The sequence below is a fragment of the Heterocephalus glaber genome, unplaced genomic scaffold, assembly GCF_053883595.1.
Source record: "Heterocephalus glaber isolate CG9 unplaced genomic scaffold, H.glaber_assembly_v1.0 deba00001504, whole genome shotgun sequence".
Taxonomy (NCBI): domain Eukaryota; kingdom Metazoa; phylum Chordata; class Mammalia; order Rodentia; family Bathyergidae; genus Heterocephalus; species Heterocephalus glaber.
Window position 1 is genome coordinate 71,673,558 of NW_028258324.1, and position 23,005 is coordinate 71,696,562.

General features: G+C 42.3%; 1 protein-coding gene, 1 long non-coding RNA gene and 1 pseudogene across 39 annotated transcripts in view; 1 reads left to right on the top strand and 2 right to left on the bottom strand.

The window, feature by feature from the left end:
• Map4 (microtubule associated protein 4) overlaps nucleotides 1–23,005 on the top strand; it is a 165,839-nt gene that overhangs the window by 23,600 nt on the left and 119,234 nt on the right. The gene's annotated exons all lie outside the window — the stretch shown is intronic.
• On the bottom strand, nucleotides 6,306–11,457 carry LOC147825441 (uncharacterized). Its single transcript, XR_015441164.1, has 3 exons — nucleotides 11,393–11,457; nucleotides 8,812–8,956; nucleotides 6,306–6,478 (listed from the first exon to the last, which is right to left on the bottom strand). It is a non-coding gene; the product is annotated as an uncharacterized LOC147825441 (long non-coding RNA).
• LOC101719054 (galactoside alpha-(1,2)-fucosyltransferase 1-like) lies at nucleotides 19,495–20,524 on the bottom strand (annotated as a pseudogene).

Consider the following 23,005-nt stretch of genomic DNA (forward strand, 5'->3'; position numbering starts at 1 on the left):
GCCGCCTGCCTCGCAAGTGCAGGGACCTGAGTTCAATCCCCAGTACCAAAAAAAAAAGAACAAAGGACAGGGCCAGGGATTTAGCTCAGTGGCACCACACCTGCCTGGCAAGTGCAAGGTCCTGAGTTCGATTCCCAGTACCCCCCTCCAAAAAAACAAAGGACAAATTCCTGGGCCCTTAACTTGTTATTATTCATCAAAAGCATGGTTTTGTTGCTGGCTAGCATGGGTTTTGGATGTAGTAATAATAGAAATTAAAACTAAAGCACACTTAGATGGAAAAAGCTTTGATTAAAAAAATGTGTGGGGGCTTTAGCTGGAGGAGCTGATGTAGGCCAGGCTTGCCCTTGGTGAAGACTGCAAGAGGGAATCAGACTGGCTGAGGCTCTTAAAGAGTTGCTGGTGAGCTAGTTCCTGGTTGCCTAGCTCTGGACTCCTCATGGCTTGAGGGTGGTTCTGTTCCCAGGAAATGATTGTCTCTGTCTCCTTTTCCCAGAACCCAGGTGATCCCAGGTTCAGGACTATGGCTGGAGGCTTCTGGGTGTAGTAAATGTCCCTGTAAGTCCCTTATCTTGATGTCCTCAGTCTTAAAAGGGAGGGACATCATCATGTAGATTTAGGGCTAATCAACCTTGTTTTGGCAAGTTTTAGATGAGCTCCCTCAGTGGTCAAGATGCAGAGCTGAGAAGGAATTTGACCTGAAGATTTATAGTACAAAGGCTACAAAATGAGAGGCAAGCTTTGTTCTACTTTTATTTATCTATTGGGCATTTGTAGGTGAAAGGGAAGAGTCAAGGTTTTTAGCAAGAACTGCTTTTAAGTCCCTGACCACCTTAGGGGAAAACACCAGAAACCACCTTAAGTACAGTGGTCAGGCAGAAGCCTGGGCCCTTAGCCCAGCACTTCTTTAAATGTTGATTTGAGTTTTGTCCTCTTTTCCTTTCTTTTCTTGTCTTGTCTTGTCTTGTCTTGTCTTGTCTTGTCTTGTCTTGTCTTGTCTTTTCTTTTCTTTTCTTTTCTTTTCTTTTCTTTTCTTTTCTTTCTGACAGGGACTTGCTATTTAGTTCAGGCTGGCCTTGAACTCACTGTATATTGCCCAGGCTGGCCTTGAACTCTGTAGCGATCCTCCTGCCTCAGCTTCCTGAGTTCTGGGATTACAGGTGTGCACCACCATGCCCGGGTTTTTGTGTTTTCTCCTAAGGCAGTAGGAGTCTTAAAAGTATTTTTTTTTTCTTTTTGGTACCGGGGATCAAACTCAGGTCCTTGTGCTTGTGAGGCAGGTGGGGGAACCACTGAGCTGAATCCCTGGCCCAAAAGTGTTTTTTGTTAAAAGCTATGACTCCTCACTTGGACCTACAAATGCTTGATAGGTAACTAAAAGGTGAACAAAGCTTGACTTTCATTTTATGGAACTGTGGGTCAAATCCTTCTCAGCTCTGCATAGAAGCATGTAAGTCATTTAGGGAGTGTCTTGTTTAAAAGCTGGCAAAGCAAGGTTCTTTAACCCTAAATTTACTAGCCTTTCATTACCCTTGAAGACTAAGGACAGCAGGATATGAAATCTACAGGACATTCAGCTATGCCCAGAATCTCTGTTGTTCTAAACCTATGTCACCTGGGAGCCCAGCAGTGCCTCATGTGACTTGAGATCCGCCATTCCAGCCATAAGGACTCCTATTATGGGAACCAAATAGTCGCTCAAGTCAGAAGGATTCAATTTGAACTAAGAAACCAGGACTGAGATAAACTGATCCTTAAAAACTGGCCTCCTGCTTTTGTGGGTGGACCATTCTGAACCCCTGTATCAGACTGTGCCCCTCCGCCTACTCAAGCCGGTGTCCTTTCCTATCTTTTCTTAGTTTCCACTTAATCTATTCTGTAGATTTGTGGTTTAGATTTAATTCTCATTATCACTAAAGCAAGAACCCATGCTAGCTGGTAACACTTTGAAATGCAGATTCCTGTGCCCTTCCCAAATATTAGTGAAAAGCATCTGAGGATCATTTTAGGATGGAAGAGGGAGACCTGATGGTTTGGTGCCTGTCCACCCTTATTCTGTTGGAGCTCTGAGAACATAGGAATCATTCTGTGCATGAGGAGATGGAAGGACACTTGTGTGCTCCTCCTCTCCCAGATGTACCCTTTCTGCTTTCCCTAGAATGGCTCTGGAGTTCGTTTCCTTTTCCTTTTTAGATGTCATTTCATGTGGACACTGTTAGTGTTCTCCTGAACTGGACAGGGTGGAGAGGTCCAGCTGACACAGGGAAGCCTGTGCATGCGCTCCAGAGGGACAGACGCTCTCTGCCTTTGTCTTCTGAAAGACTCTAAGTCATTAATCTAATTTTGCTGTTGTTGTTTTATTTATCTCTCTTTGGGCCTTGTAATCTTTTTGTTTTATCTTACTAATTAGCCAACACTCACCTTTAGAATGTCAGACAGCTGGTCTGCACACCAGAAGATACGGTATCAGACTTCATGGTTCACTCCAAACAGTGCTCTTGGTCTCTCTCTTTTTTTTTAAAATGATCTTTTTGGACTGGGGATTGAACTCGGACCTTGTGCTTGCGAGGCAGGCACTGGAACCACTGAGCTAAATCCCCGGCCCTGCTTTTGGTCTCTTATGCTGGGTTGTTCTCGAGCAGAGACTGATGTGTACAGTTTACAGAAGCAAAAAGGAGCAGCGTAGGCCAGGATCACTTTTGTTCAGACATTTGGCCAAGCACTGTAGTTGATAGTGCCCAGGATGCACTTGCTGAAAGCCAAGCAAACTGAAGGTGTATTCTTTTTTTGGGGGGGCGGGTACGGGGATCAAACTCGGGTCCTTGCGCTTGCTCGTGAGGCAGGCAGTGGAACTACTGAGCTAAATCCCCGGCCCTTGAAGGCATATTCTTGTACTTTTTAAAAAATTTTTTATTCTTGTACTTTGAGTATTCAGAAACATGGTAAATAGTTGGATGTGGAGGCATGGGGGTGCACTCTTGTAATCCCAGCAGGGAGGCTGAGGCAGGAGGATTGCTACAAGTTCAAGGCCAGCCTGGGCTACATAGTGAGACCCTGTCTCAAAACAAAACAAACACACAAAAAGAAATAAAGGTAGATGATAATAACTTTTTTAAGAATTACAAAATAGGAAGGCAACATTAATAGGAGGTGAATGCTAGCGCTTTTTACTGAGTCAGTAGATAATGAAAGAAGTAACACTGGTTCCGGCAGCCTGCCTGTGGATATGAATGGAGGGGGTGGGTGGGCTTCTAGAGCCTGTGGCTTTTAAGTGTGTATTTGATGATCTTTTATCTGTGCCTAGAACTTTCTGTAAAAATGTCTGCTTTGGTAGTAATCTAAGAGTTGGGATCCATCAGTTTACCCCCTGAGTAACCTCAGGGAAGTTATTTAAATTCTAAGTGCCTTGGTGACCTCATTTTAAATGGAGATAATAATATACCTACATTACATTCTAGGATTGTTTAGCATAATAAATGAATATGTGTAAAGTGATGAAAGTGATCTCTGAAGTATAATCTTTCATTACATGTTCCACAGCCCCCCACTAGTGATTGAACCTGGGAGCTTCACACCGAGCCACGTTCCCAATCCTTTTTTTTTGGTACTGGGGATTGAACTTGGGTCCTTGCGCTTGCGGGGCAGGCCGTGGAACCATTGAGCTAAATCCCTGGCGCCCCGCCCCCCCTTTTTGAGGCAGAGTCTTGCTAAATTGCCAAGGCTACACTCAAACTTGTGATCCTCTTGCCTCAGCCCCCAAGAATACTGGGATTACAAATGTATCACCATGCCCAGCTTGTTCTTTTGTTGTTGATGTTGATGTTTTATTTTTTAATTTTTATATGAGCCTGATTTATTTCTTGAGGTCCAGGAGAAAAATTTGTAGCAAATGATGTTTCCTAACTGTCACAAATATTATTTTTCTAGCATTAAAATTTCTGAAATTCTTGTAGCCCAATACCAAAGAAGGAGGACAACTCTGTAAAATGAGTGATTTTTCTTTTTTTGGTACCGGGATCGAACTGAGGTCCTTGTGCTTGCGCAGCAGGAGGCAAAACCACTGAGCTAAATCCCCAGCCCAAAATGAGTGATTTTTAAGGATGTATTTAATGTGTTCTTTCCCTATAATTTCTTCTTTTCCTTTTCCTTGTCAGAAAGGTCTGGTTTCCAGGGTTATCACATCTTGTAACAGAAAGCTTTTTGATAAAGTTGGCTGTTGGGTTAGTTGGATGAGATCATTCCTTTCTAATGGGTACGCAATGTCCTAGGAATTTGTTGAGACAAAAGTGTATCAGAGAGTCTGACCACAAAGTGAGCCAGACTCTGTGGTTATGTTTCGAGCAGTAGTGTGGGTTTTCTGTGTGGTAGAGTACTACTGATAGGTAGGAGAGGGTGAAAGGTATTGGCACAATTCTGTGCACTCTGCTGGCCATGTATGGAGAGAGCTTAGTGTGATTAAGGGCCTCAGAGACAACTAAACTCGGAATCTGGGGCTGGGGCCATGGCACCCTAATACTGTATATGATAAATTCATTGAAAACAGGGTAGCTCTTCTATATTTAGGTTGATGCATTTACTGGTTAGAAATGATTAAGGATAGTTTAAAACTAGAGAGATGTTGGATGCCACAGAATTATACACTCTAAAATGGCCAATTGTTATGAAAATTTCATCTCAATTACAAAACAGATTAAGGATAATGGAAGAGAAAAACTAATATATTTTTTGTTTACACAGAATTAAACAGGACACTTAGGAGCTTTAGCCACACCTCTAAATTTCACACGATATATGCTGACTACAGTGGCACAGTGTAATAACCAAAACGGGGAGACAAATCCAAGGCGAGGTGTACCATTTGAAGAAGGGTAGCTGCTTGGTGCTATAGGAGATAGAACTAGGTTTGTCTTATGGACCCCTGAGAAAATGAAAGCATTCTAATTTGGTTTAGGAATCATTTAGAATTATAATGCCTCCTACCAGCTCTCAGATTTGGAATACAGAACTGAGAGGAAATCCTGGTTCTAGTTGAGAATCAAGGATGACCTTGAACAAATATCTTTGTTATTCCTGTGGGCCCTTTTCTCACTTATAAAATAGAGACTTTGAGCCCTGTGTGGTGGCATGGGCCTATAATCCCAGCACTCAGGAGGCTGGGGCAGGAGGATTGCCAGGAGTTCAAGATCAGCAAGAACTATATAGTGAGATCCTGTCTCAAAAAAAACCAAGTAATTGATATACAGACTTTCCTTTTTACTTACTAAATTTCTCTGGAGAATTGTAGATTGTGTTAGTATAGTTTTAGGTCATGGATCAGGTTTAAGTCGGAAACCAATATTAACTGTTACTGGAATGTTAAAGAAGTATAGTGTGTAAGACCTTTTTCTGTTCTAGGATCTCATCTATGATATTACATTATATTTACTTGTCACAATTTAGGTTTTTCTTTTTTCCTTTTTTTGGTACCGGGGATCGAACTCAGGACCTTGCACTTGCCAGGCAGGCGTGGTGCCGCTGAGCTACATCCCCAGCAACATTTAGGTTTTTCTTGTCCCTGACCATTTCTCAGACTTCTCTTGTTTCTTCAAAATCTTGACAGTTTTAAGGAATGTTAGTCTGCTAATTTGTAGAATGGCCTTCAGTTGGGATTTGTCTGATCTTTTTCTCCTGATTAAACTGGGGTTTTGGTTCTTAGGAGGAAGATCACAGAGGTAAAGTGTCACTCTCATGTCTTTGTGTCAAGGTACATACAGTTGTTACCAGGTAGCCTGCTTCTAAAAGTGGCTTGCCAAGTAAACGTTAGTTTAACCTGGGTTGCTTGTCTCTCTCTCTGGAGTTAGATTCCAGGTTCTTCTCATCTGGAACGAAGAATTGAACAAAAGCAAAAAGCAGTGGCAAAGTTTATTTGCGAAAGTAAAAGTGAAGAGTGAGGGAGAAACGGGCTCTGCAGCGCAAACTAGCAGGGCTTTGGGAACTGTTCTGGGTAGTGCTGGGATCTTGTAATTAACAGGCCACACCTACTTCCCCAGCCAGCATTGCTATCCCCGGATCTCCTATCTCATGCTGTGAGTCTTCATCTCCTGACTTAGGTAATGTTGTCAGCCCCTCACTCCACCGTTGAGTTGAGTGGACACTGGGAGACCTTAGTTCTTTTGGCGTACCACTCATTAGCTGAATGTCTTTGACAAGAGGAAACCTACTTATGTCTTGCTTTTCTGAGTTGTAAATATGTGAGTAATCCAGAGAATTTAAGGTTTTCCCTTACTCTTTATTGCTTTATATTTTGTACTTGTATTTCATGTGAGCTGTGGAACAGTGACCATGTGTGACTTTTGGACATCAGGAAATTTCACCAGTGCAAACACTTTAGTCGTAGAAGAAACGTGCTCTCTGGGTGTAGCTTCTTGCTTCTTTCCTGAACCCTTGGCATACTTGTTCCTGCCTTTGTTACCTGGCAGGTGGCATTAAGCTTCTGTTTCTGAAAGTAAATGGTAAATGGATTCTACTGTGATGAAAGCTATATTGATAGGTGGAGTTTTAAGGGGGTTAATAATGGTGATCTATAGAAGTAGTAAAGCTGACAAAAGTATTTTCTTAGTTATGGAGAACATTTGTGTAGTTTATTTCATTGTTGTTAATTTGAACTAATTCATTAATGGCAGTTGTTGAAGGATGTAATTATATGTTTGGTTTTCTCTGCCTAAAATCAGCAGCCTAAGATTGCAGGAATACTTAGCACTAATCACTCAAACAGCGAAGCTAGTCTGAAGAACTATGTTCTACAGAGATCCTGTTACTTTATCCCCTGACTTTAGATGCTTTTTACCAAGTAGTGGTTTTATAGGGAGATTAAGATTCATTTAGAAAAAAAAAAGAAAAAAAAAGATTCATTTAGAAAAATTCTGAAGGGAAATAAATTTTTTTATACTCTTAAGAATATAATGTAATGATTACCTAATATGCACAGATCAGTTACAGCATTTCTGTAGAAGTATATTAAATTGATTCTTGTTGTTGTCTTTGGAATAGAGCATCTTCATGTAATATACTTTGTTAAGAAATGGGCTGGGGATTTAGCTCGGTGGTTCTGGTGCCTACCTCACAAGTGCAAGGTCCTGAGTTCGATCCCCGGTACCAAAAAAAAAAGAAACATACCTGACCAGGCCTGCCTCAAAAGCGCAAGGTCCTGAGTTCAATCCTTGGTAACAAAACAAAACAATCTGAGTTCTTGTTTTGTATGAATTGCCTTTTTTTCCTCTTTCCTTCTGTACTGGTGATAGAACCCAGGAGTACATTGAGCTACATTTCCAGCTCTTTTTGTTTTTCATTTTGAGACAGAGTCTGGCTAGATTGCCGAGGCTGGCTGGAAGATTTTGAGACTGAGTAGCACACACACACACATATGCCATGCACACATACACATACTGTTTTTCTGGTACTGGGGATCGAACTCAGGACCTTGAGCTTTCGAGGCAGGTGCAGCCCCCCTGAGCTAAATCCCCACCCCTATATACTGTTTTTTTCAGAGAAAGCTTTATATTTGAGTGGAATATAATGTGAATATTCATGATGTAGTCTTTAGGAGTGTCTAACTACTTAAAAGTAATTTCAACTGCTGAGAACCTGACAAAGTAGACTTACTCCTAAATCTTTAAAATAAGTCTAAATGATTTACACTTACACAGCAGTTGCAACAGTTTTGGCCAAAACATTTGGCCAAATAAACATTAATTATAATCTTGTTTATTTATTAACTGAAATTGAAGCGTTTCAGATTTATGTACTTCGCTTTTTAAAAACCTCTAAGTCAGCATGCTATTTTTTTCTGTACTTTTTTTTTCTGGTACTGGGAATCGAACTTAGGACCTTGTGCTTGCCAGGCAGGTGCAATGCCACTGAGCTAAACCCCTGGGCCCTATTTTTTTCTTTTAAAAAGATGTATGAGGGCTGGGGATTTAGCTCAGTGGTTCCACCGTCTGCCTCGAAAGCTGAGGGTCCCGATTTCGATCCCCGGTACCAAAAAAAAAAAAAAAAAGGATGTATGTGTATATGTACACCTAATAAAAATTAGTGCTTTTTGCCACTTTGTATCAATTTAAGCCACATGGAGTTTTTGTAGGTAAAAAATTGGACAAATATCAATAGTTTTCTATGGTTTTTTTTTTTTAGTATTTTATGGTTTTTAATTAAATTTTTATGTATGTATTTATTTATTTTGAGGCAAAATAAATTTATTTTGCTGTGCACTCCAGGCTGGCCTTAAGAACTCACTATGTAGCCCTGGGTGGCCTTGGAACTCTCCGCAACCCTCCTGCTGCAGCCTCCTGAGTGCTGGGATTATAGGTGTGCACCACCACATCTGGCTCTAGATGCTCAAATTTTGTTGACTCAGACAGTCAAATCATAAAATCCTAGACTGGGCTGGACATAGTGGCACATGCTTATAATCCCAGCACTCAAGAGGCTGTGATAGGAGAATTGCTGAGAGTTCTAGGCCATCCTGAATTATGTAGCGGGGACCCTGTCTCAAAAAAAAGGGTAGACTGAAAAAGAACTTCATGGATAATTATCTTTTTACAAAGCAAGATGACTTGGTCTAAGATACTGTATTCAGCTTGTATCATAGGTAGAGATAGGAAATGATCTGCTAATGGTGATTATTTATTTTTTAGATTTTGCTTTTTAATATTTTTGACTAAGTACTAAACAATCTCATCTGAGATTTTTGGGGGGAGGGGTGGTAGTGGTGATGATTTTTCTTTTTTTTGAGACAAGGTCTTGCTATGTAGCCCAGGTTGGCCTCAAACTCACAGTGATCCTCCTGCCTGGGCGGTAAATCCGACTTGAGATGCAGTAGCCCTGCCTTATCCACGGGAGATAAGTTCCAAGGCTCTTGGTGCACGTGTGAAGGCACAGATGGTCCCCAACACTGTTGTGATCAAGTTCAATTTATAAACTAGACACAATGAGAGATTAACAGTTATAACAATATACTGTAATAAAATTGCTAGCATTACGACTCTGCTTTTTAGTGCCACAATTACGTAAAGTAAGTTACTGGAACACAAGCACTGTGATACCAAGACTGTTTGTTGCTCTGGTGACCCTGTGGGCTATTAAAAGTGACTAACAGAAGGATAGCACATGCTGAACAATGGGATGATTTATGTCCCTGGCAGGATGGAGCAGGATGCTGTGGGATTTCATCGTGCTACTTAGAATGGTACACAATTTAAAAACGATGGGGGTGCCGAGGATTTAGCTCAGTGGTTCCGGTGCCTGCCTCATAAGTGCAAGGACCCAAGTTCAATCCCCAGTGCCAAAAACAAACAAACAAAAAAACTGATGGGGATTGTGTATTTTGGAATTTTCCATTTAATATTTTTAGACTGGTTGACTGAAACAACAGAAAGTAAAACCATGATCAGAGGGGAGTGCTGTATTGTTAAAAGCTTGTTTTTTTCTTCTTCTATACAAAGAAAGGCATAATTAGAAGCTATGTATTTGACCTAATGGGCTGATGCCCCTGGTGCTCTTCATAGAAATGATCACAAACACTGCCTTCCATGATATACTTGTATTACTAGTATAATAATTTAAAAATACTCATTAGAAAATAAGAAGGATGGGGGCCAGGGATTTGGCTTAGTGGTTCTGCCGCTTGCCTCGAAAGCACAAAGAGCAGAGTTCGATCCCTGGTACCAAAAAAAGAAAAGAAAATAAGAAGGGTAGGGCCGGGGATTTAGCTCAGTGGTTCTGCCACCTGCCTCACAAGCACAAGGTCCCAAGTTCGACCCCCAGTACCAAAAAAAAAAAAAAAAAAAAAGAGAAAATAAGAAGGGTAGTAGAGTAACAATTTTTTTGTTTTTGGTACCAGGATCAAACTTGGGTCCTCGTACTTGCTCAGCAGGAAGCGGAACCACTGAGCTAAATCCCCGGACCAACAATTTTATTTTGGTACCAGAAATCAAACTCAGGACCTTGTGCTTGCCAGGTAGGCACAGCACCACTGAGCTAAATCCCTGGCCCAGTAGAATAACAATTTATATAAAGTTTTATGTTATTTATTAGTCTGTTGTGGTATCCAAAATTTTTAATAGTTTTAGCCTTACTGACACGAGAGAATGTGAGGGCCAGTGTCAATCATAATATTTGGGAGGGATCTCTCGGACTTTCACAGCGTTTTGGTAGAAATTTCAGGTAGAATTTTATATTACAAATTATCTTAGCCAAATGTAATGACACATACCTGTTATCCTAGCTTTCTGGGTGCCTTGGGCAGGAGGATCACAAGTTTGAGCCCAACCTGGGCAACTTAGTGAGACCTTGCCTCAAACTAAAAAATATGGTCTGGGGTTGAAGCTCAGTGCAAAGGCCTGGGGTTCAAAACATAACAGAACAAAACAACCACTTCCTTGCTTCCTTTTTATGGTCTTTCTTGTAACAAATATTGAGATAATTTTACTTCTAAATATAGCATGGAAATCTGTGTAAAATTCCTTGAATAGGACAGGACACCTGGTTCTTCTACCAAATAGTATGATTTTTTGAATGCTCTTCATCAGTTTCCTTATTTGTAAAATGGGAATGTTAGATGTGTAAGATATCTGTATCAGAGTCACTAACACTATCCTTTAAAACATATTTAGGGGCCTGGGATGTAGCTCAGTGGCACAGCGCCTGCTCTGCAAACACGAGGTCCTGAGTTCGATCCCTGGTACCAATATAAAAAAACAAACCATATTTAGCATTTCAGTGGCTTAGCACAGTAATAGTCTGTTTGGCCTGTGCCCTTCAAATGATGTGATGTAGGTATCTCTGCTCCTCCATCTGGTGTCTTGGAGTCTTCCGCTGGGTTGCCTGTGAGTAGTTGGTTGACAGCAAAGAGCCAGCAGGAAGGAGGATCTTATGAGATATTTTGATGTGAAGCATTTTAGTTCAGCTCACAGTCCATTAACTAAAATCTAGTCATGTAGTCTCAACTTCTAACTGCAAGGCAGGTAAGGAAATATCTTTTCAGTACCAGGAAGAAGAAACAGGAGTGCCTGTGTCCATTGCAGCTTCTTAAATTTGTATTGGTTTTTTTTTTTTTTTTTTTTCTTTTGGTACTAGGAATACTGGGCTTGAATTTGGAATCTTCCTGCCTAGCCCCCTAGAGTGCTGAGATTACATGTATGGGCCACCATGCCTGGCTATAACATTTTTTTTTTCTTTTGAGATAGTCTTGCTATGTACTCCAGACTTGGCTTGCACTCACTATGTAGACCAGGCTGGCCTCAAACTCCCAGTAATCCTGCCTCAGCCTCCTGAGTGCTGGAATTACAGGTGTGTGCCATCACACCTGACAGTGGTTAACATGTTTTGATTCAAAATTCACTACCAAAATCCTTACCCTATTGCATGTCGCTTTTTGTACTCTTGGTCGCTCAGAATTTATTTCCAGATTTCTTGGCAGTGATATACTTTGTAAGTCAAAGCAGCTCTAGTGTTTGCTATTTATAGGAGAGTTTGCCTCCTGGGTGATTATGTCATGTTATTTTCATTTGTGACTTCATTTGAGGTTTAAACTTCTCCTATCTCAGTCTTGCTTACTTTTGAATGAATAAAAATGCATCCATTGCAAACATTTTCCAGTGCTTGTGTAAGAAATACAGTAGAATATTGAACAAAGCCAGCATCAGAGCCACACAGTGTCCACCCATGTCCAGTCTGTCAGCCCGCTAGCAGAAGGGAGAGCAGACAAGCCTGATACTGTCTCCTAAAGGTCAGCACATCTATACTTCGGGACTACTGGAGAAACGCATTCCATTGGGGAGCAAAGTTCTCTTTGCCTCCTGCCCACTTAAGTAGAAACTTGGAGAGTCAGCACAAGTCTTCCAGTTGATTTCAGCTGCAGTTTCAGGGCCATCACCGTCCTCCTCTCCTTCCCCCGGAATATGTTACAGAGGCTCTTTTGTACATGAGTACAAAGCGTAGCCCTCCTCATGGAGCCGTCATGTTAGAAAATCTGCTGAGACTCTTCCAAGCCTAAGTATTAAGTGCATTCTTAGATCATTCAGTGTTTTAATTTATACTGTTTGTTGAAAAGTTAATTTTGGACAAAGGTGTTTCTAGAACGTTATCACTGTGGGAGTTCATTTTTTTTTGTAGGTTAGCAGCACTGTTTCTTCATTGCTGTTGGTTGAGGATGTTTTAGTCATTTCCTGAATTCCTCAGGGCAGGTAGCAGCTGGGGAAAGTCATATCCAAGTAGCTATGAGTATATGCTTCAATATAAGGGGTAATCAAAGTGTACAGTGTCTGAATAAAAAAATTCATTTCAGTAAAAGACATTGTTATTAACCTCCCTCACTTCAAACACATCCCAAACTCCTTGTCACTTTTTTTTTTTTTGGTGCTGGGGATCGAACTCAGGACCTTGCACTTTTGAGGCAGGCAGTGGCATCACTGAGCTAAATCCCCGGCCCGTCACTTTCTGAAGCAGTTGTGAAAATCCTCTTTTCTGAGTCTCTACAGAGTTCAATAAAAAATACAGTGAATCCATCTTATTCACCAGATTTGGCACTGTGCAACTCCTGGCTCTTCCCCAAAGTCAAAATCACCATGAAAGGAAAACATTTTGAACTAATTCAGGACATTAAGGCAGTCATGACAGAACAACTGAAGGCAGGAAAGAAGACTTGCAGAGCTGCTTCAGAAAGTGTCAAGAATGATGGGATAGGTGTGTGCAAAGTGGGGGGGCGGTATACAGGGGACTTAATCGCAATATCTTTTACTGTAATAAATTAAAAATTCAAACATTCACCATATTTTTCAATCACATCTCTTAACTTTTTTTTTTTTTGGTACCCGGGGTTGAACTTGGGTCCTTGTGCTTGCGCAGCAGGCGGCGAAACCACTGAGCTAAATCCCTGGCCCTCTTAACTTATGAAGTAGGCTCCCTTTTCCTCTTTTTCCTCCTCTTCTTCTTTTTCTTTTCTTTTTTGTACTGGGGCTCGAACTCAGGACTTTGTACTTGCAAGGCAGGTGCGGTGCCACTGAGCCATATCCCCCATCCCCTCCTCCTCTTCTTCATCTTCATCTTCCCCTAATTCTTCTGCCACTAGAAGGAAACTTTACTATGCTTGTTGGAGAGGTTTTTCTTAAAATAGTTCTCAAAAGCTAAGAGCTGATCAACTATGAATATTCTTTATTTAATCTCCCCAGCACTAAGTAATCTTAAGATTACATATTATTCCCTGATAGATATGAGTTAGTATCATAGATTCTTAGCAGTTTAATAACTGTATGTTTTGATGTTTATGTATTAACATGATGGTGATACCAGATCTCGTAAACATTTGTTTTTGCCATGTTGCATCATGTTGTGCTTTTCTCAAAGCAGAGATCTATTTTTATTTCTCTAATAATGGTAAGATGGCAGCAGGGAGGGCTGGTTTGTGTGGTTAATTCTGTTAGCTTTTTCTCCCTAACTGCAGACATCATGATTGTTTTGTCACAAACCATATTTAGGAAATGGAAGATGAGCTGGGCGTGGTGGCCCATTCCTATAATCCTAGCACTCTGGAGGCTGAGGCAGGAGGATCACAGCAAGTTCAAGGCCAGCCTGGGCTACATAGTGAGACCCTGTCTAAAAAACCCCCCAGAACAAAAAACAAACAAAAAAGCACTGAGATGTTTTCCTGATATCAAGGCACTAACTGCCTCCATCTTGTAAGAAAAAAAAAAAGCAGCCATACACACACACACACACACACATATATGTATATATATATATATTTTTTTGGCACCCAGGATCGAACTCAGGACCTTGGGCTTACAAGGCAGGTGGTGGAACCACTGAGCTAAATCCCTGGCCCAAAAGCAGGTATATTGATAGGTATAAATACATAAAAAATTTACTTCAAAATTTATTTGGAGTATAATTATGTCATTGTCTCAGATATAAGCAAAAACCATAAAACTGCAAGGTTTTGGTTGTCACTCTGCTTTTTTCCTGCTGTTCTCTGGTCCTCTTAGCCAGTCCCTTAGTCCTAGCTCCATTTATAAAGGACTAGTTTTCTGTGGGTCTCACTTTTGTCACTTGTTAGTGAGGGGATTAAAACCTAGATAATTTGAACTGCAAATTTTTGTGCTTTTTTATTGTTGTTGTTACCTGGGGTTGAACTCAGAAGCTGTGGTTGCCAGGCAGCCAGGGTGCCACTGAGCTATATCCCCAGCCCTGAAGGTTTTTTTTTTTTTTTTTTTATGGAAGTTTTGTTTTAAACAGAGTCTTGTTGTGTATTCTAGGCTGGCTTTGAACTGGAGGGGATCCTCCTGCCTCAGCCTCCCAGAGTGCTGGGATTACAGGTGTGATCTACCCCACCTGTTTTTTTTTTTTTTTGGTACGACCTTGCACTTGGCAGGCAGGTGCAGTGCCACTGAGCTAAATCCCCGGCCCCCCTCAACCTGTTTTTTTTTTTTTTTTTTGGTACCAGGGATTGAACTCAGGACCTTGCGCCAGAACCACTGAGCTAAATCTCCAGCCCCCAACCTGGTTTTTGAACTGGAGTCTTTAAAAGTCCTCAGATATCTTTTTTTTTTTTTTTTTTTTTGGTACCTGGGATCAAACTCGGGACCTTGCGCTTGTGAGACAGGCGCCGGAACCACAGCTAAATCCCTGGCCCAAGTCCTCAGATATCTTTAGGTGATTAGAAATAGTTAAAGAGAGGAAGGATACATGTAATAAAGTATTGAATTTTCTTAAGAGTCATTTTATCTTTATTGGGATTAAATTTAAGATTCAGTCTTAAAGATTGTTGAGCCAGGCTTGAACACAAGCTGCCCCCAGAGTTCCTGTAAGTGAGCAAGCTAGGCTTGGAGCCTTGGGATGCAAGGTTGTGTGTGTGTGTGTGTGTGTGTGTGTGTGTATGCGTGTGCGCGCGCGCTTGTCATGTTTTATATTGAGAGAGCAGCGCTCTCTAAAATAGCAGTGGATAAAGGAGCTTTGTCTTTGGGGACTACGTGGAAGTAAAGTGTGTCTTCTTACTTATATCAGTGTGTTCTTTCATGTGGGGATTTAGCAGGGTGAAGCCTCAGCTATTCTAGTAATCAAGGGCTCTCTCTTGTTGCTAATCCCCTGATGATCAGGACAAATGGTGGCTATGAGTGGAACCCTGCTAAGCTTGGAAATTCCGTCAAGTTCCTAATACAACTGTTGTCCTTGCAGTGTTTAGGGAGGCATCTGGGGGTGGGAAATAATTTGTTCTTCGGGATTTGGAGTGTGTTGCTTAAGTCTCCTTCAAAGTTCAGGTTTGCCTTAGGGAGCATATGTGCCTCTGAACCCTGTCAGTTGGGAGCTGATTGCTCTAGAGATCCCTGCTGAAGATCTGATTTATTTCAAATGAAATACCATGTTGATTAAAACAAAAGTTTTCCAGGGCCAAGGATGTAGCTCAGTGGTCCCACCGCCTGCCTTGCAAGCGCAAGGTCCTGAGTTTGATCCCCGGTACCAAAAAAAAATTTTCTGGTTAAATAAATTTAAAAACAATATAGTTACAATACAGTTCAGCTTGATATGTAATAGGTTTTTGAAAGAAATTCATTAAAAACAAATCTGGGGCTGGCGATTTAGCTCTGTGGTTCCAGCGCCTGTCTTGCCAGGTGCAAGGTTCTGAGTTCGATCCCCGGTACCAAAAAAAAAAAAAAATCTGGTGGATAAAGTTACCACTTAGAAATTGAAAGCCTGCTAGGCTTTCTGATGTTGACTGTGAAATCATGCTGCAGGATATACCTTGAAGTGCGTCAGATTATAAATGGTCTCTGGGCTTGGGAGGGACGCTGTGTTCCTTCTAAGCCTGAGAAACAAGCACTGCTTTTTGGCTGTAGCATTCTCACTAATATCTGAATTCTATGTTATTGAAATTAATCACCAAAAAACCAACAACTGTGGAAGAAAATATTAATCTAGATACCTGCAGTTCTTTGTCTTGCTCACAGCGCCCCACTCCTTAAAAAAGGACAGGATGTGAAGTGTAGAGAAAATTCAAGGGAGCCTATGAGCAGTATCCTGTCTTTCATAATAATTATTGAAAGTTTATTAAAGTTGGTCTTTTGGAACTCAGAATACATTTTTTCAGGGAATCAGTGTTATAAATGGTAATTTTATTTCTGAACTAATCCAGATGACAGAAGACAGTTTCCTCCTTCTAAAAGTGACAAGGAGACAGATTTTTTAAAGATGTCATGCTTGCTTTTGGCAACAGACCTACTTTGTTCCCTGAAGCATTCTATGTTTCTAAATTGTTTTTTTTCCCTTTCTCAGTAAAACTCCAAACTCAGATACTTTCAGTGGAACCTGTTTCTGGGATTAGGGGAAAAGCTATTTGATAAGAATTTAATTCACACTCAGGTTTTGAACGGTGGTCCTTCCAGGAGTGTGTGTTTACCCACTTGTCAAATTTTTTTGTGGGTGATGTGAGGTTTTATTGTTGGTGGTATTGTTGCTGGTTTTCTTTCTTTTTTTTTTCAACTTCAAACTCCTGGGTTCAGACCAGACCTGGTTAGGACTCTGCATCCTAAGAGGATGCTGGCACTGCAGAGATCCCATGTTAGAAGTGTGGTTGTATACACCTGTAATCCCAGTGCTCAGAAGGCTGAGGCAGGAGGATCACCAAGAGTTCAAGGGCAGCCTGAACTACAGAGTGAGACACTGTCTCAAAAAAAAGAAAAAGCAAAAAACCCACCAAAACCCAAAAAACAAAGAAATACAGCTAATGTGAGAGAGTGAAATGAAAATATTTTAGTGGTTGGGAAAATGTTTGTGAATGTAGGACTTAGGCTTCTGTGCTTGCTTTTCCTGAGTTTTCTTTCTCCTCTTTACCTCCATAGCAGCACCTTCTGGAGAGAATTGGAGGACAGAGGCAGCAACAGTTCTTTTTTTCTTTTTTTGAATACAGGGTCTAATTCTGTAGTTCAGGCTGGTGTTGAACTCACTATGTAGCCCAGGCTGGCTTCAATCTCTTGGTGTGATCCTCCTGCCTCAGCCTCCTGAGTGCTGGGATTATAGGTGTGCACCTGGCCAGCAGGTCTTGGGTCATTTTAAAGCCAGATCACCAATTTCTTGTCAGGCAGAATGAGCACAGACCAAGATAAGTGGTTGCAGATGAGACTGATAACGGTTTTCAGGAGCACTTTCTGGAGCTTCAAACGTTGTCTCAAACTACTGTGTTTAAATGAGATATAAGTACAGTTTAATCTGGCTATACCTTGAAAATTGTTTTGGTTTAGTAACTTCAGAGCTTGTGAACTATCTACATAAACCACACAACAAAGAAAGTGCCTGTGACCTCATCATATATTCTCAGGCACTACTGTGAACACAGAGGTATTAATAGCAAAGCAGGAGTCAGGAGCCCAAGATTCTGTTCTGTGCCTCATCGTCATGTCATGTAGTTTTCCTCTTGCCTTAGTTTACCTATTTTTGAAAACTTTTCTCACCAGATAATTCCACTTCAGCAGGCGTGTGTCACAATGGAAGGTCAGATGTCTGCAGTACTGTGTCTGGGGGCCATGTGACCTCTCAGTGCCTGCTGATGATGTGGGGCTCATTTTCTGGCAGAGTGGTGTCGGCTCTCCTTTAGTGCCAGCCAGAACTGGGTGGAGTTTCTTAACTGCCAGTTGGATTGGCTGAAGCTGGGCATGGTGCACTGCTGAGTTTATATTTGGTCCTTTCCTGTGAAAAACAACAAAGCCTTTTAATAAACCTGAATGTAGTTATAATTGAGTGCACTTGATATATAATAGTCATACATTAAAAAATTGAATGTCTGGTCTGTATGAGGTATGCTTGTTTACAGATAGCTAGCTGAAGTGATGGACTATAAGTAGCTTATAGAATAAACAACCTGAGGAATCATTTAGCATAACACTCATTGTACGGATAGGGGAACTCTGCCCCAAAGTTGACTCACTCAAGGCCACAGTGAGTGTCAGATTAAACCAGCTTCAGTGAAATGTAGGAACTCCCATACCGAGCTTTCAAAGTCTCTTGTGTTCTTCTCACAAATTCATGTAAGGTTAACTTTTTTTTTTGGTTCTGGGGATCGAACTCGGGTCCTTACGCTTGTGGAGCAGGCGGCGAAACCACTGAGCTAAATCCCCGGCCCCAAGGTTAACTTTTTTATACAGATACAAGAATAATGTAAGTGGTCAATGAGAGATGATTTTTTAAATAAAGTAGACACTTCTCTTTCACAAGGGTATGGTTTTTGATCTTCCTGAATGTCTTTTTTTTGGGGGGGGTGATGTACACTTTTAATTCATATTCCTACTCTCCTATCTGTGGCAGGGGAGTTGGGAAGGGTATCCTGAAGTTTCCTGAAAAGACGGCCACTTAGGTTCTTGCATGGGGGTGTGATTAAATTTGACTCTTTCTAAGGGATCTTCCCTCACTATGCACAAAGCAGCAAGGGCTCCTGAAAACTTGAGTCCAAATCCCCTCCTTATTTAGACCCTGTGCTCCTGGCTAGGCTTGAGCTGGGTTGAGGGTCTGTACACCCTAGGATCCATTCATCACAGACCTGACCAAAGCCAGATTTAGTGGTTCTCAGAGGTCAGGAGTACACAACAGTTGGCAAGGACCACAATCACCCTAGCTTTCTGCAGGCTGCTGACCTGCAGAGAACAGACCCTGGATCCACTACAATCTGGCTGTAAAGAAGGAAGCTTCCTTGATCCTAAACCCAGAGCCAGTATGTGCCATTTCTTTCTTTGGCAGTTTTGAGCTTAAAACAATAAAGTGTCCCAGGATCTGTGGAAGGTTGTGCTTTAAAGCTGCAGCATTTCCATTGTATCTGTCTCTCCTCTCACCTATGAGTTAGTCTGTCTGCTCAGACCACAATTCTGAGACATTTTCCTGGGCTGAGAATTGGACAAAGTTTGGTTCTGCTCACGACTGCCCCAGCTTTTCCAGAGTCTCTGAACAGAGCAAGAGGCTGTCCTGTCCCCATCTCTCTGGCAGTGATGGGGTTCTGTACTTCGTAGCTTTGTAGATCCTTCCCTAGAGTGAACTAGAATTCTGGAGGCTGTCCCCTCTGGAAGGGGCCTACAGCGTTCTTTACAAGCTTTAGACCTGGCCCTCTCTTGACCCCCCCCCCCCCCATCACTCAGAAACAGAGTTGGTACATGCTTGCTCTACATAACTCATGAATTCCTCCAGTCTTTTGGAGATCCAGGGGAGAAGTAACATCTCTTCTAGAAAAGATAAAGGTGGTCAACTCTAGAAGGAAAGCAGCCACCCAGAAGTCCTATGGATATGGGCAGGAAAGAGCTGATGGATGCTGTATCTTCTAGAGCTGCCATGAGCTTCTCTAGACATTGCTAGCTATCAGGAAAAGAAGTTCTGCTGTCTCTAGAGTATTTATCAGTTCCAGAAAGCCCCTCCTTCTTTCCAAGTCTGGCCAACGAGAATCACGGTGAAATAGGTGCTCATCTGCTCCAGGACCACCCCATTGGCTTACCCAGAAGCCACCAGGCCTCCAGAGAGCAGCTTTAAGTTGATCTGATCTATATGTAAAAGTCTCCCTAGTTTCTGCCAAGGCCCAGTCCACATGCTCAGTCCCTGAAGTGGAGGCAAGTTGGCATTGCTGTCCACCTACTCTAGCAGAAGGCAGCCTCAGGCTTGAAGATCTTCAGGAACTGAGTCCAGCAGGGTGAAGCTGGCCAGGTAGATGGTGTTGTTGCTGCCAGCCAGGTAGCCAGCCCAGAAGCCAAAGTGCCAATGGTCATGATGGTGTGGTTGCACTGCTGTGAGCAGGGCAAAGTCCTTCCCTCGGTTGCCCTTCTGCCCATTGTCTGCAAAGACCACATCATGCTTGGAGGTATCAGTGTTTTCCCTATACCACTTCATGCCATTGCTGGTGACCACAAAAATGAGATCCTCGTGTCGGGTGGAGCCAGTCCATGGCCTGCTGGAGGGAAGCCCAGCCTATCACACCCTTGCATCACTGGAGCATCATTGCACGTGTCTCCGAGGTGCACGAGGACCCTCAGGAAGGTGCCGGGCCTGACCTTGTAGACACAGCTCCCTCAGGAAGCCCTGGGGCCCCTCCGAAAGGTGGTCATGAAGGGTGAACTCACTGCAGATCTGTTCCAGGAGATGGTGGAAGGTAGTCCAAGAGCAGGAGAAGCCGAAGAGCTTCAAAAAGGGGTCCTTCAAGCGCAAGTACTCCTCAGACATCCAGTCATGCAGCTGCAGCTCCTGCCACAACATGTGGCTCTCCACCTTGGGGGCCAGCTCAGGCAAGGTGATCTGGAACCCCGGGGCCAGCGTGGCGTGCATGGCAGCCAGGATGAGGGTATGGAGGCCATTGAGCTGGGCCAGCACAAGCAACGCAGCCTACTGTCCCATCTGGTTATGGGAGCCGCCATCGCGGTGGATACTCCAGGTTCCTGAGAGAGCGGCAGGGTGCTGAGGGTGAGGAGGGTGATGGTGCTATGCCGGCTTCTTGTGGCCAGGGCAAGAAGGCAGAGAGCGCAGGCCACATCCACTCCACCTCCTGGGTGCCAGTCTCAGGCCTGCACTCCTCGCCTCCATGAGGGCACCTGGACTGACTGGCATCTGCCCGGGGTCGGGGGAGGGGATGACTGGGGCTTTTTTTGGGTACCGGGGATCAAACTCAGGACCTAGAGCTTGCGAGGCAGGCACGGCGCCACTGAGCTAAATCCCCAGCCCCTGAGTGTCTTGATTTGAAAACAATATTTGTCATATCCTTTTGTCTATAAAATATATAACAACATTTAAGGCATAACTGAATTTTTAAAATAACTTCAAATGGTTCTGTGTGGGATGAAATTCATGCATGAATTTATGATTGGAAGAACACTTGCAGAACAAATCTAAAGAGCAATTAAAAATATATTGTCCTGGTACATGTTTTAAAATAGAGAAACTAGAGAACTGAGTAATCTTTAATTTATTGAAAACTCAGGGTTTCTGACTAGACGCCAGGACTTTCACTTTTAGCACACTACTAGTGTTGCCTTTATAGAATTATTTTTCATTGGTAGAGTGAGTGGGTGTGTGTTTCCTTAATGCCTCTATTTATGCATACTGACAAGAAGAGCTAAACTGTTGTGATGCAGATGCTGAGGTGGTTGGCTAGATGCATCTGTAGCCTGGAGACCTTCGCAGTTTCCAGTTTTACATTTATAAAAGATCAAGTTTACCTTCTTGGGCTAAATTTAAACTACTGTTCATATTCCCTGAACTACATGTCTGCCCAGGAGGTGGTCTGTGGAGTGTGGAGGCCAGGTTCCAGGAGAGGAAAGGTCACCATGGATTGAAAACTGCTTTTTAGAACCTACACTTTGATAAATGGTATTTAAAATGTATTGGTGTTTTTGTATTTTCATCCTTGTTCTAAATTAGGAAAATATCTTGAGTAATTGCGTGTTGTGTAAGAGTCATCACATATTTCTGGGGAAAAATAAATCTTGTGGGCTCTTACTGCATGTTGCTAAGGATGGCACAAATGTCCTTTCAGGTTTCCTTGCTATGAAATCATTTAATTAGAGATACTTTTTATTCTTCATAGTACACAACAGCTCTCAAAGGCTAACTGGTAATAGTTACCATAGACAGAAAAGGGGAAAGCAATTATTTTTTCATGGAACCTCTTGACATTAGGATTTGTTAGGCATTTAACCCCTGCTCCCCAAGTTAAGGATAGAGCACAGGGACACTTTACTACTAAGCTCCCCCTACCGCCCCTCTTTCAGGCAGGATCTCACTAAATTCCCCAGGCAAAACCCAAACTTGTGTTCTAAATGTGGTGGTGCATGCATGTCATCCCAGCACTTGGGAGGCTGAGGTAGGAGGGTCACTGCAAGTTTGTAGTGAGTTCAAGGCCAGCCTGAACTAAACAGCAAGACCCTGCCACAAAACAAAATAGAACAGAACCAAACCAAACCCTCAAGCTTGTAATCCTCCTGCCTTAGCCTCCCAGAGAGGTGGGATTACAGGTGTTCACCTCCATGCCTGGTAATGCCAAAGGATTTTGAACCCCATCCGAACTCTTCCTGTGACAGCAGAGCTGTCAGTTTTAGTCAATGGCCCCTCGCTGGTGAGGTATCATTGTTGCTGTTTGGTTGAGTGTGGGCTGGACTGGGGTGAGAGCAGCTGTGCACAGAGTGCTGTGGATTCTCACTGGTCCCATCCAGTGCAGAGGTGGGGGCTGCGAGTGAAAAGCTGCTCAGTTGTGCTCTGAAATTCATTGATTTCCAGTGTGTTGGATGCCTGATCTTGGTAGTTTTGTCTAATTTCATACCATTTTGTTTTGTTTTGTTTTGTTTTTGTTTTTTTTTGTACTGGGGATTGAACTCAGGACCTTGTGCTTGCGAGGCAGGTGCGGTGCCTGAGGTACATCCCCAGTTTTTTAATGGGGAGGATTCGCTAGCTCCATCATGCCCTTGTAACTAAAATTCCTCAGTGTATGCTTTCCTTGGACTAATTTCGCCTTGTGACTTTTGTTACAGACTAAAATGGGTTTAATAGTTAGAGATACTGGTATTTAGAGTTCATTTTAATTTTCTTCACTATTTATATACATACTTATTTTTGGCCTTAGTGTTAATGTGTAACCAAGTGTGATTTTTGGTAAGATTTTATTGTTTTAGAAATTTAAAAAATTCTTAGATTGTAATAACAAGATTCTATACTTCAGACTGGAAATTTATTTTTCAGTGTTTGGTTTTTTTTGTTATATGGAGGTCTCGCTGTTTCCCAGCTTGGGTTGGGTTCAATGGTCCTCTTGCCTCAGCCTCCAAGTAGCTGGGACTACAGGTGCATGCCACCATGCCCAACTTTTTTTTCTCCTCACAACTTCAAAGGCTAGGAAGTTCAGGGGCTGGCAGGTATTATAGTATCCAGGGAGGGCTTTTCCTTTCAACTTTATAGGTGAGACAGGGAATCAGTTTACCAGTTGGCTGTTTGAAACTAAAGTGTGTTGGTTGTCCAGAGGAAAATT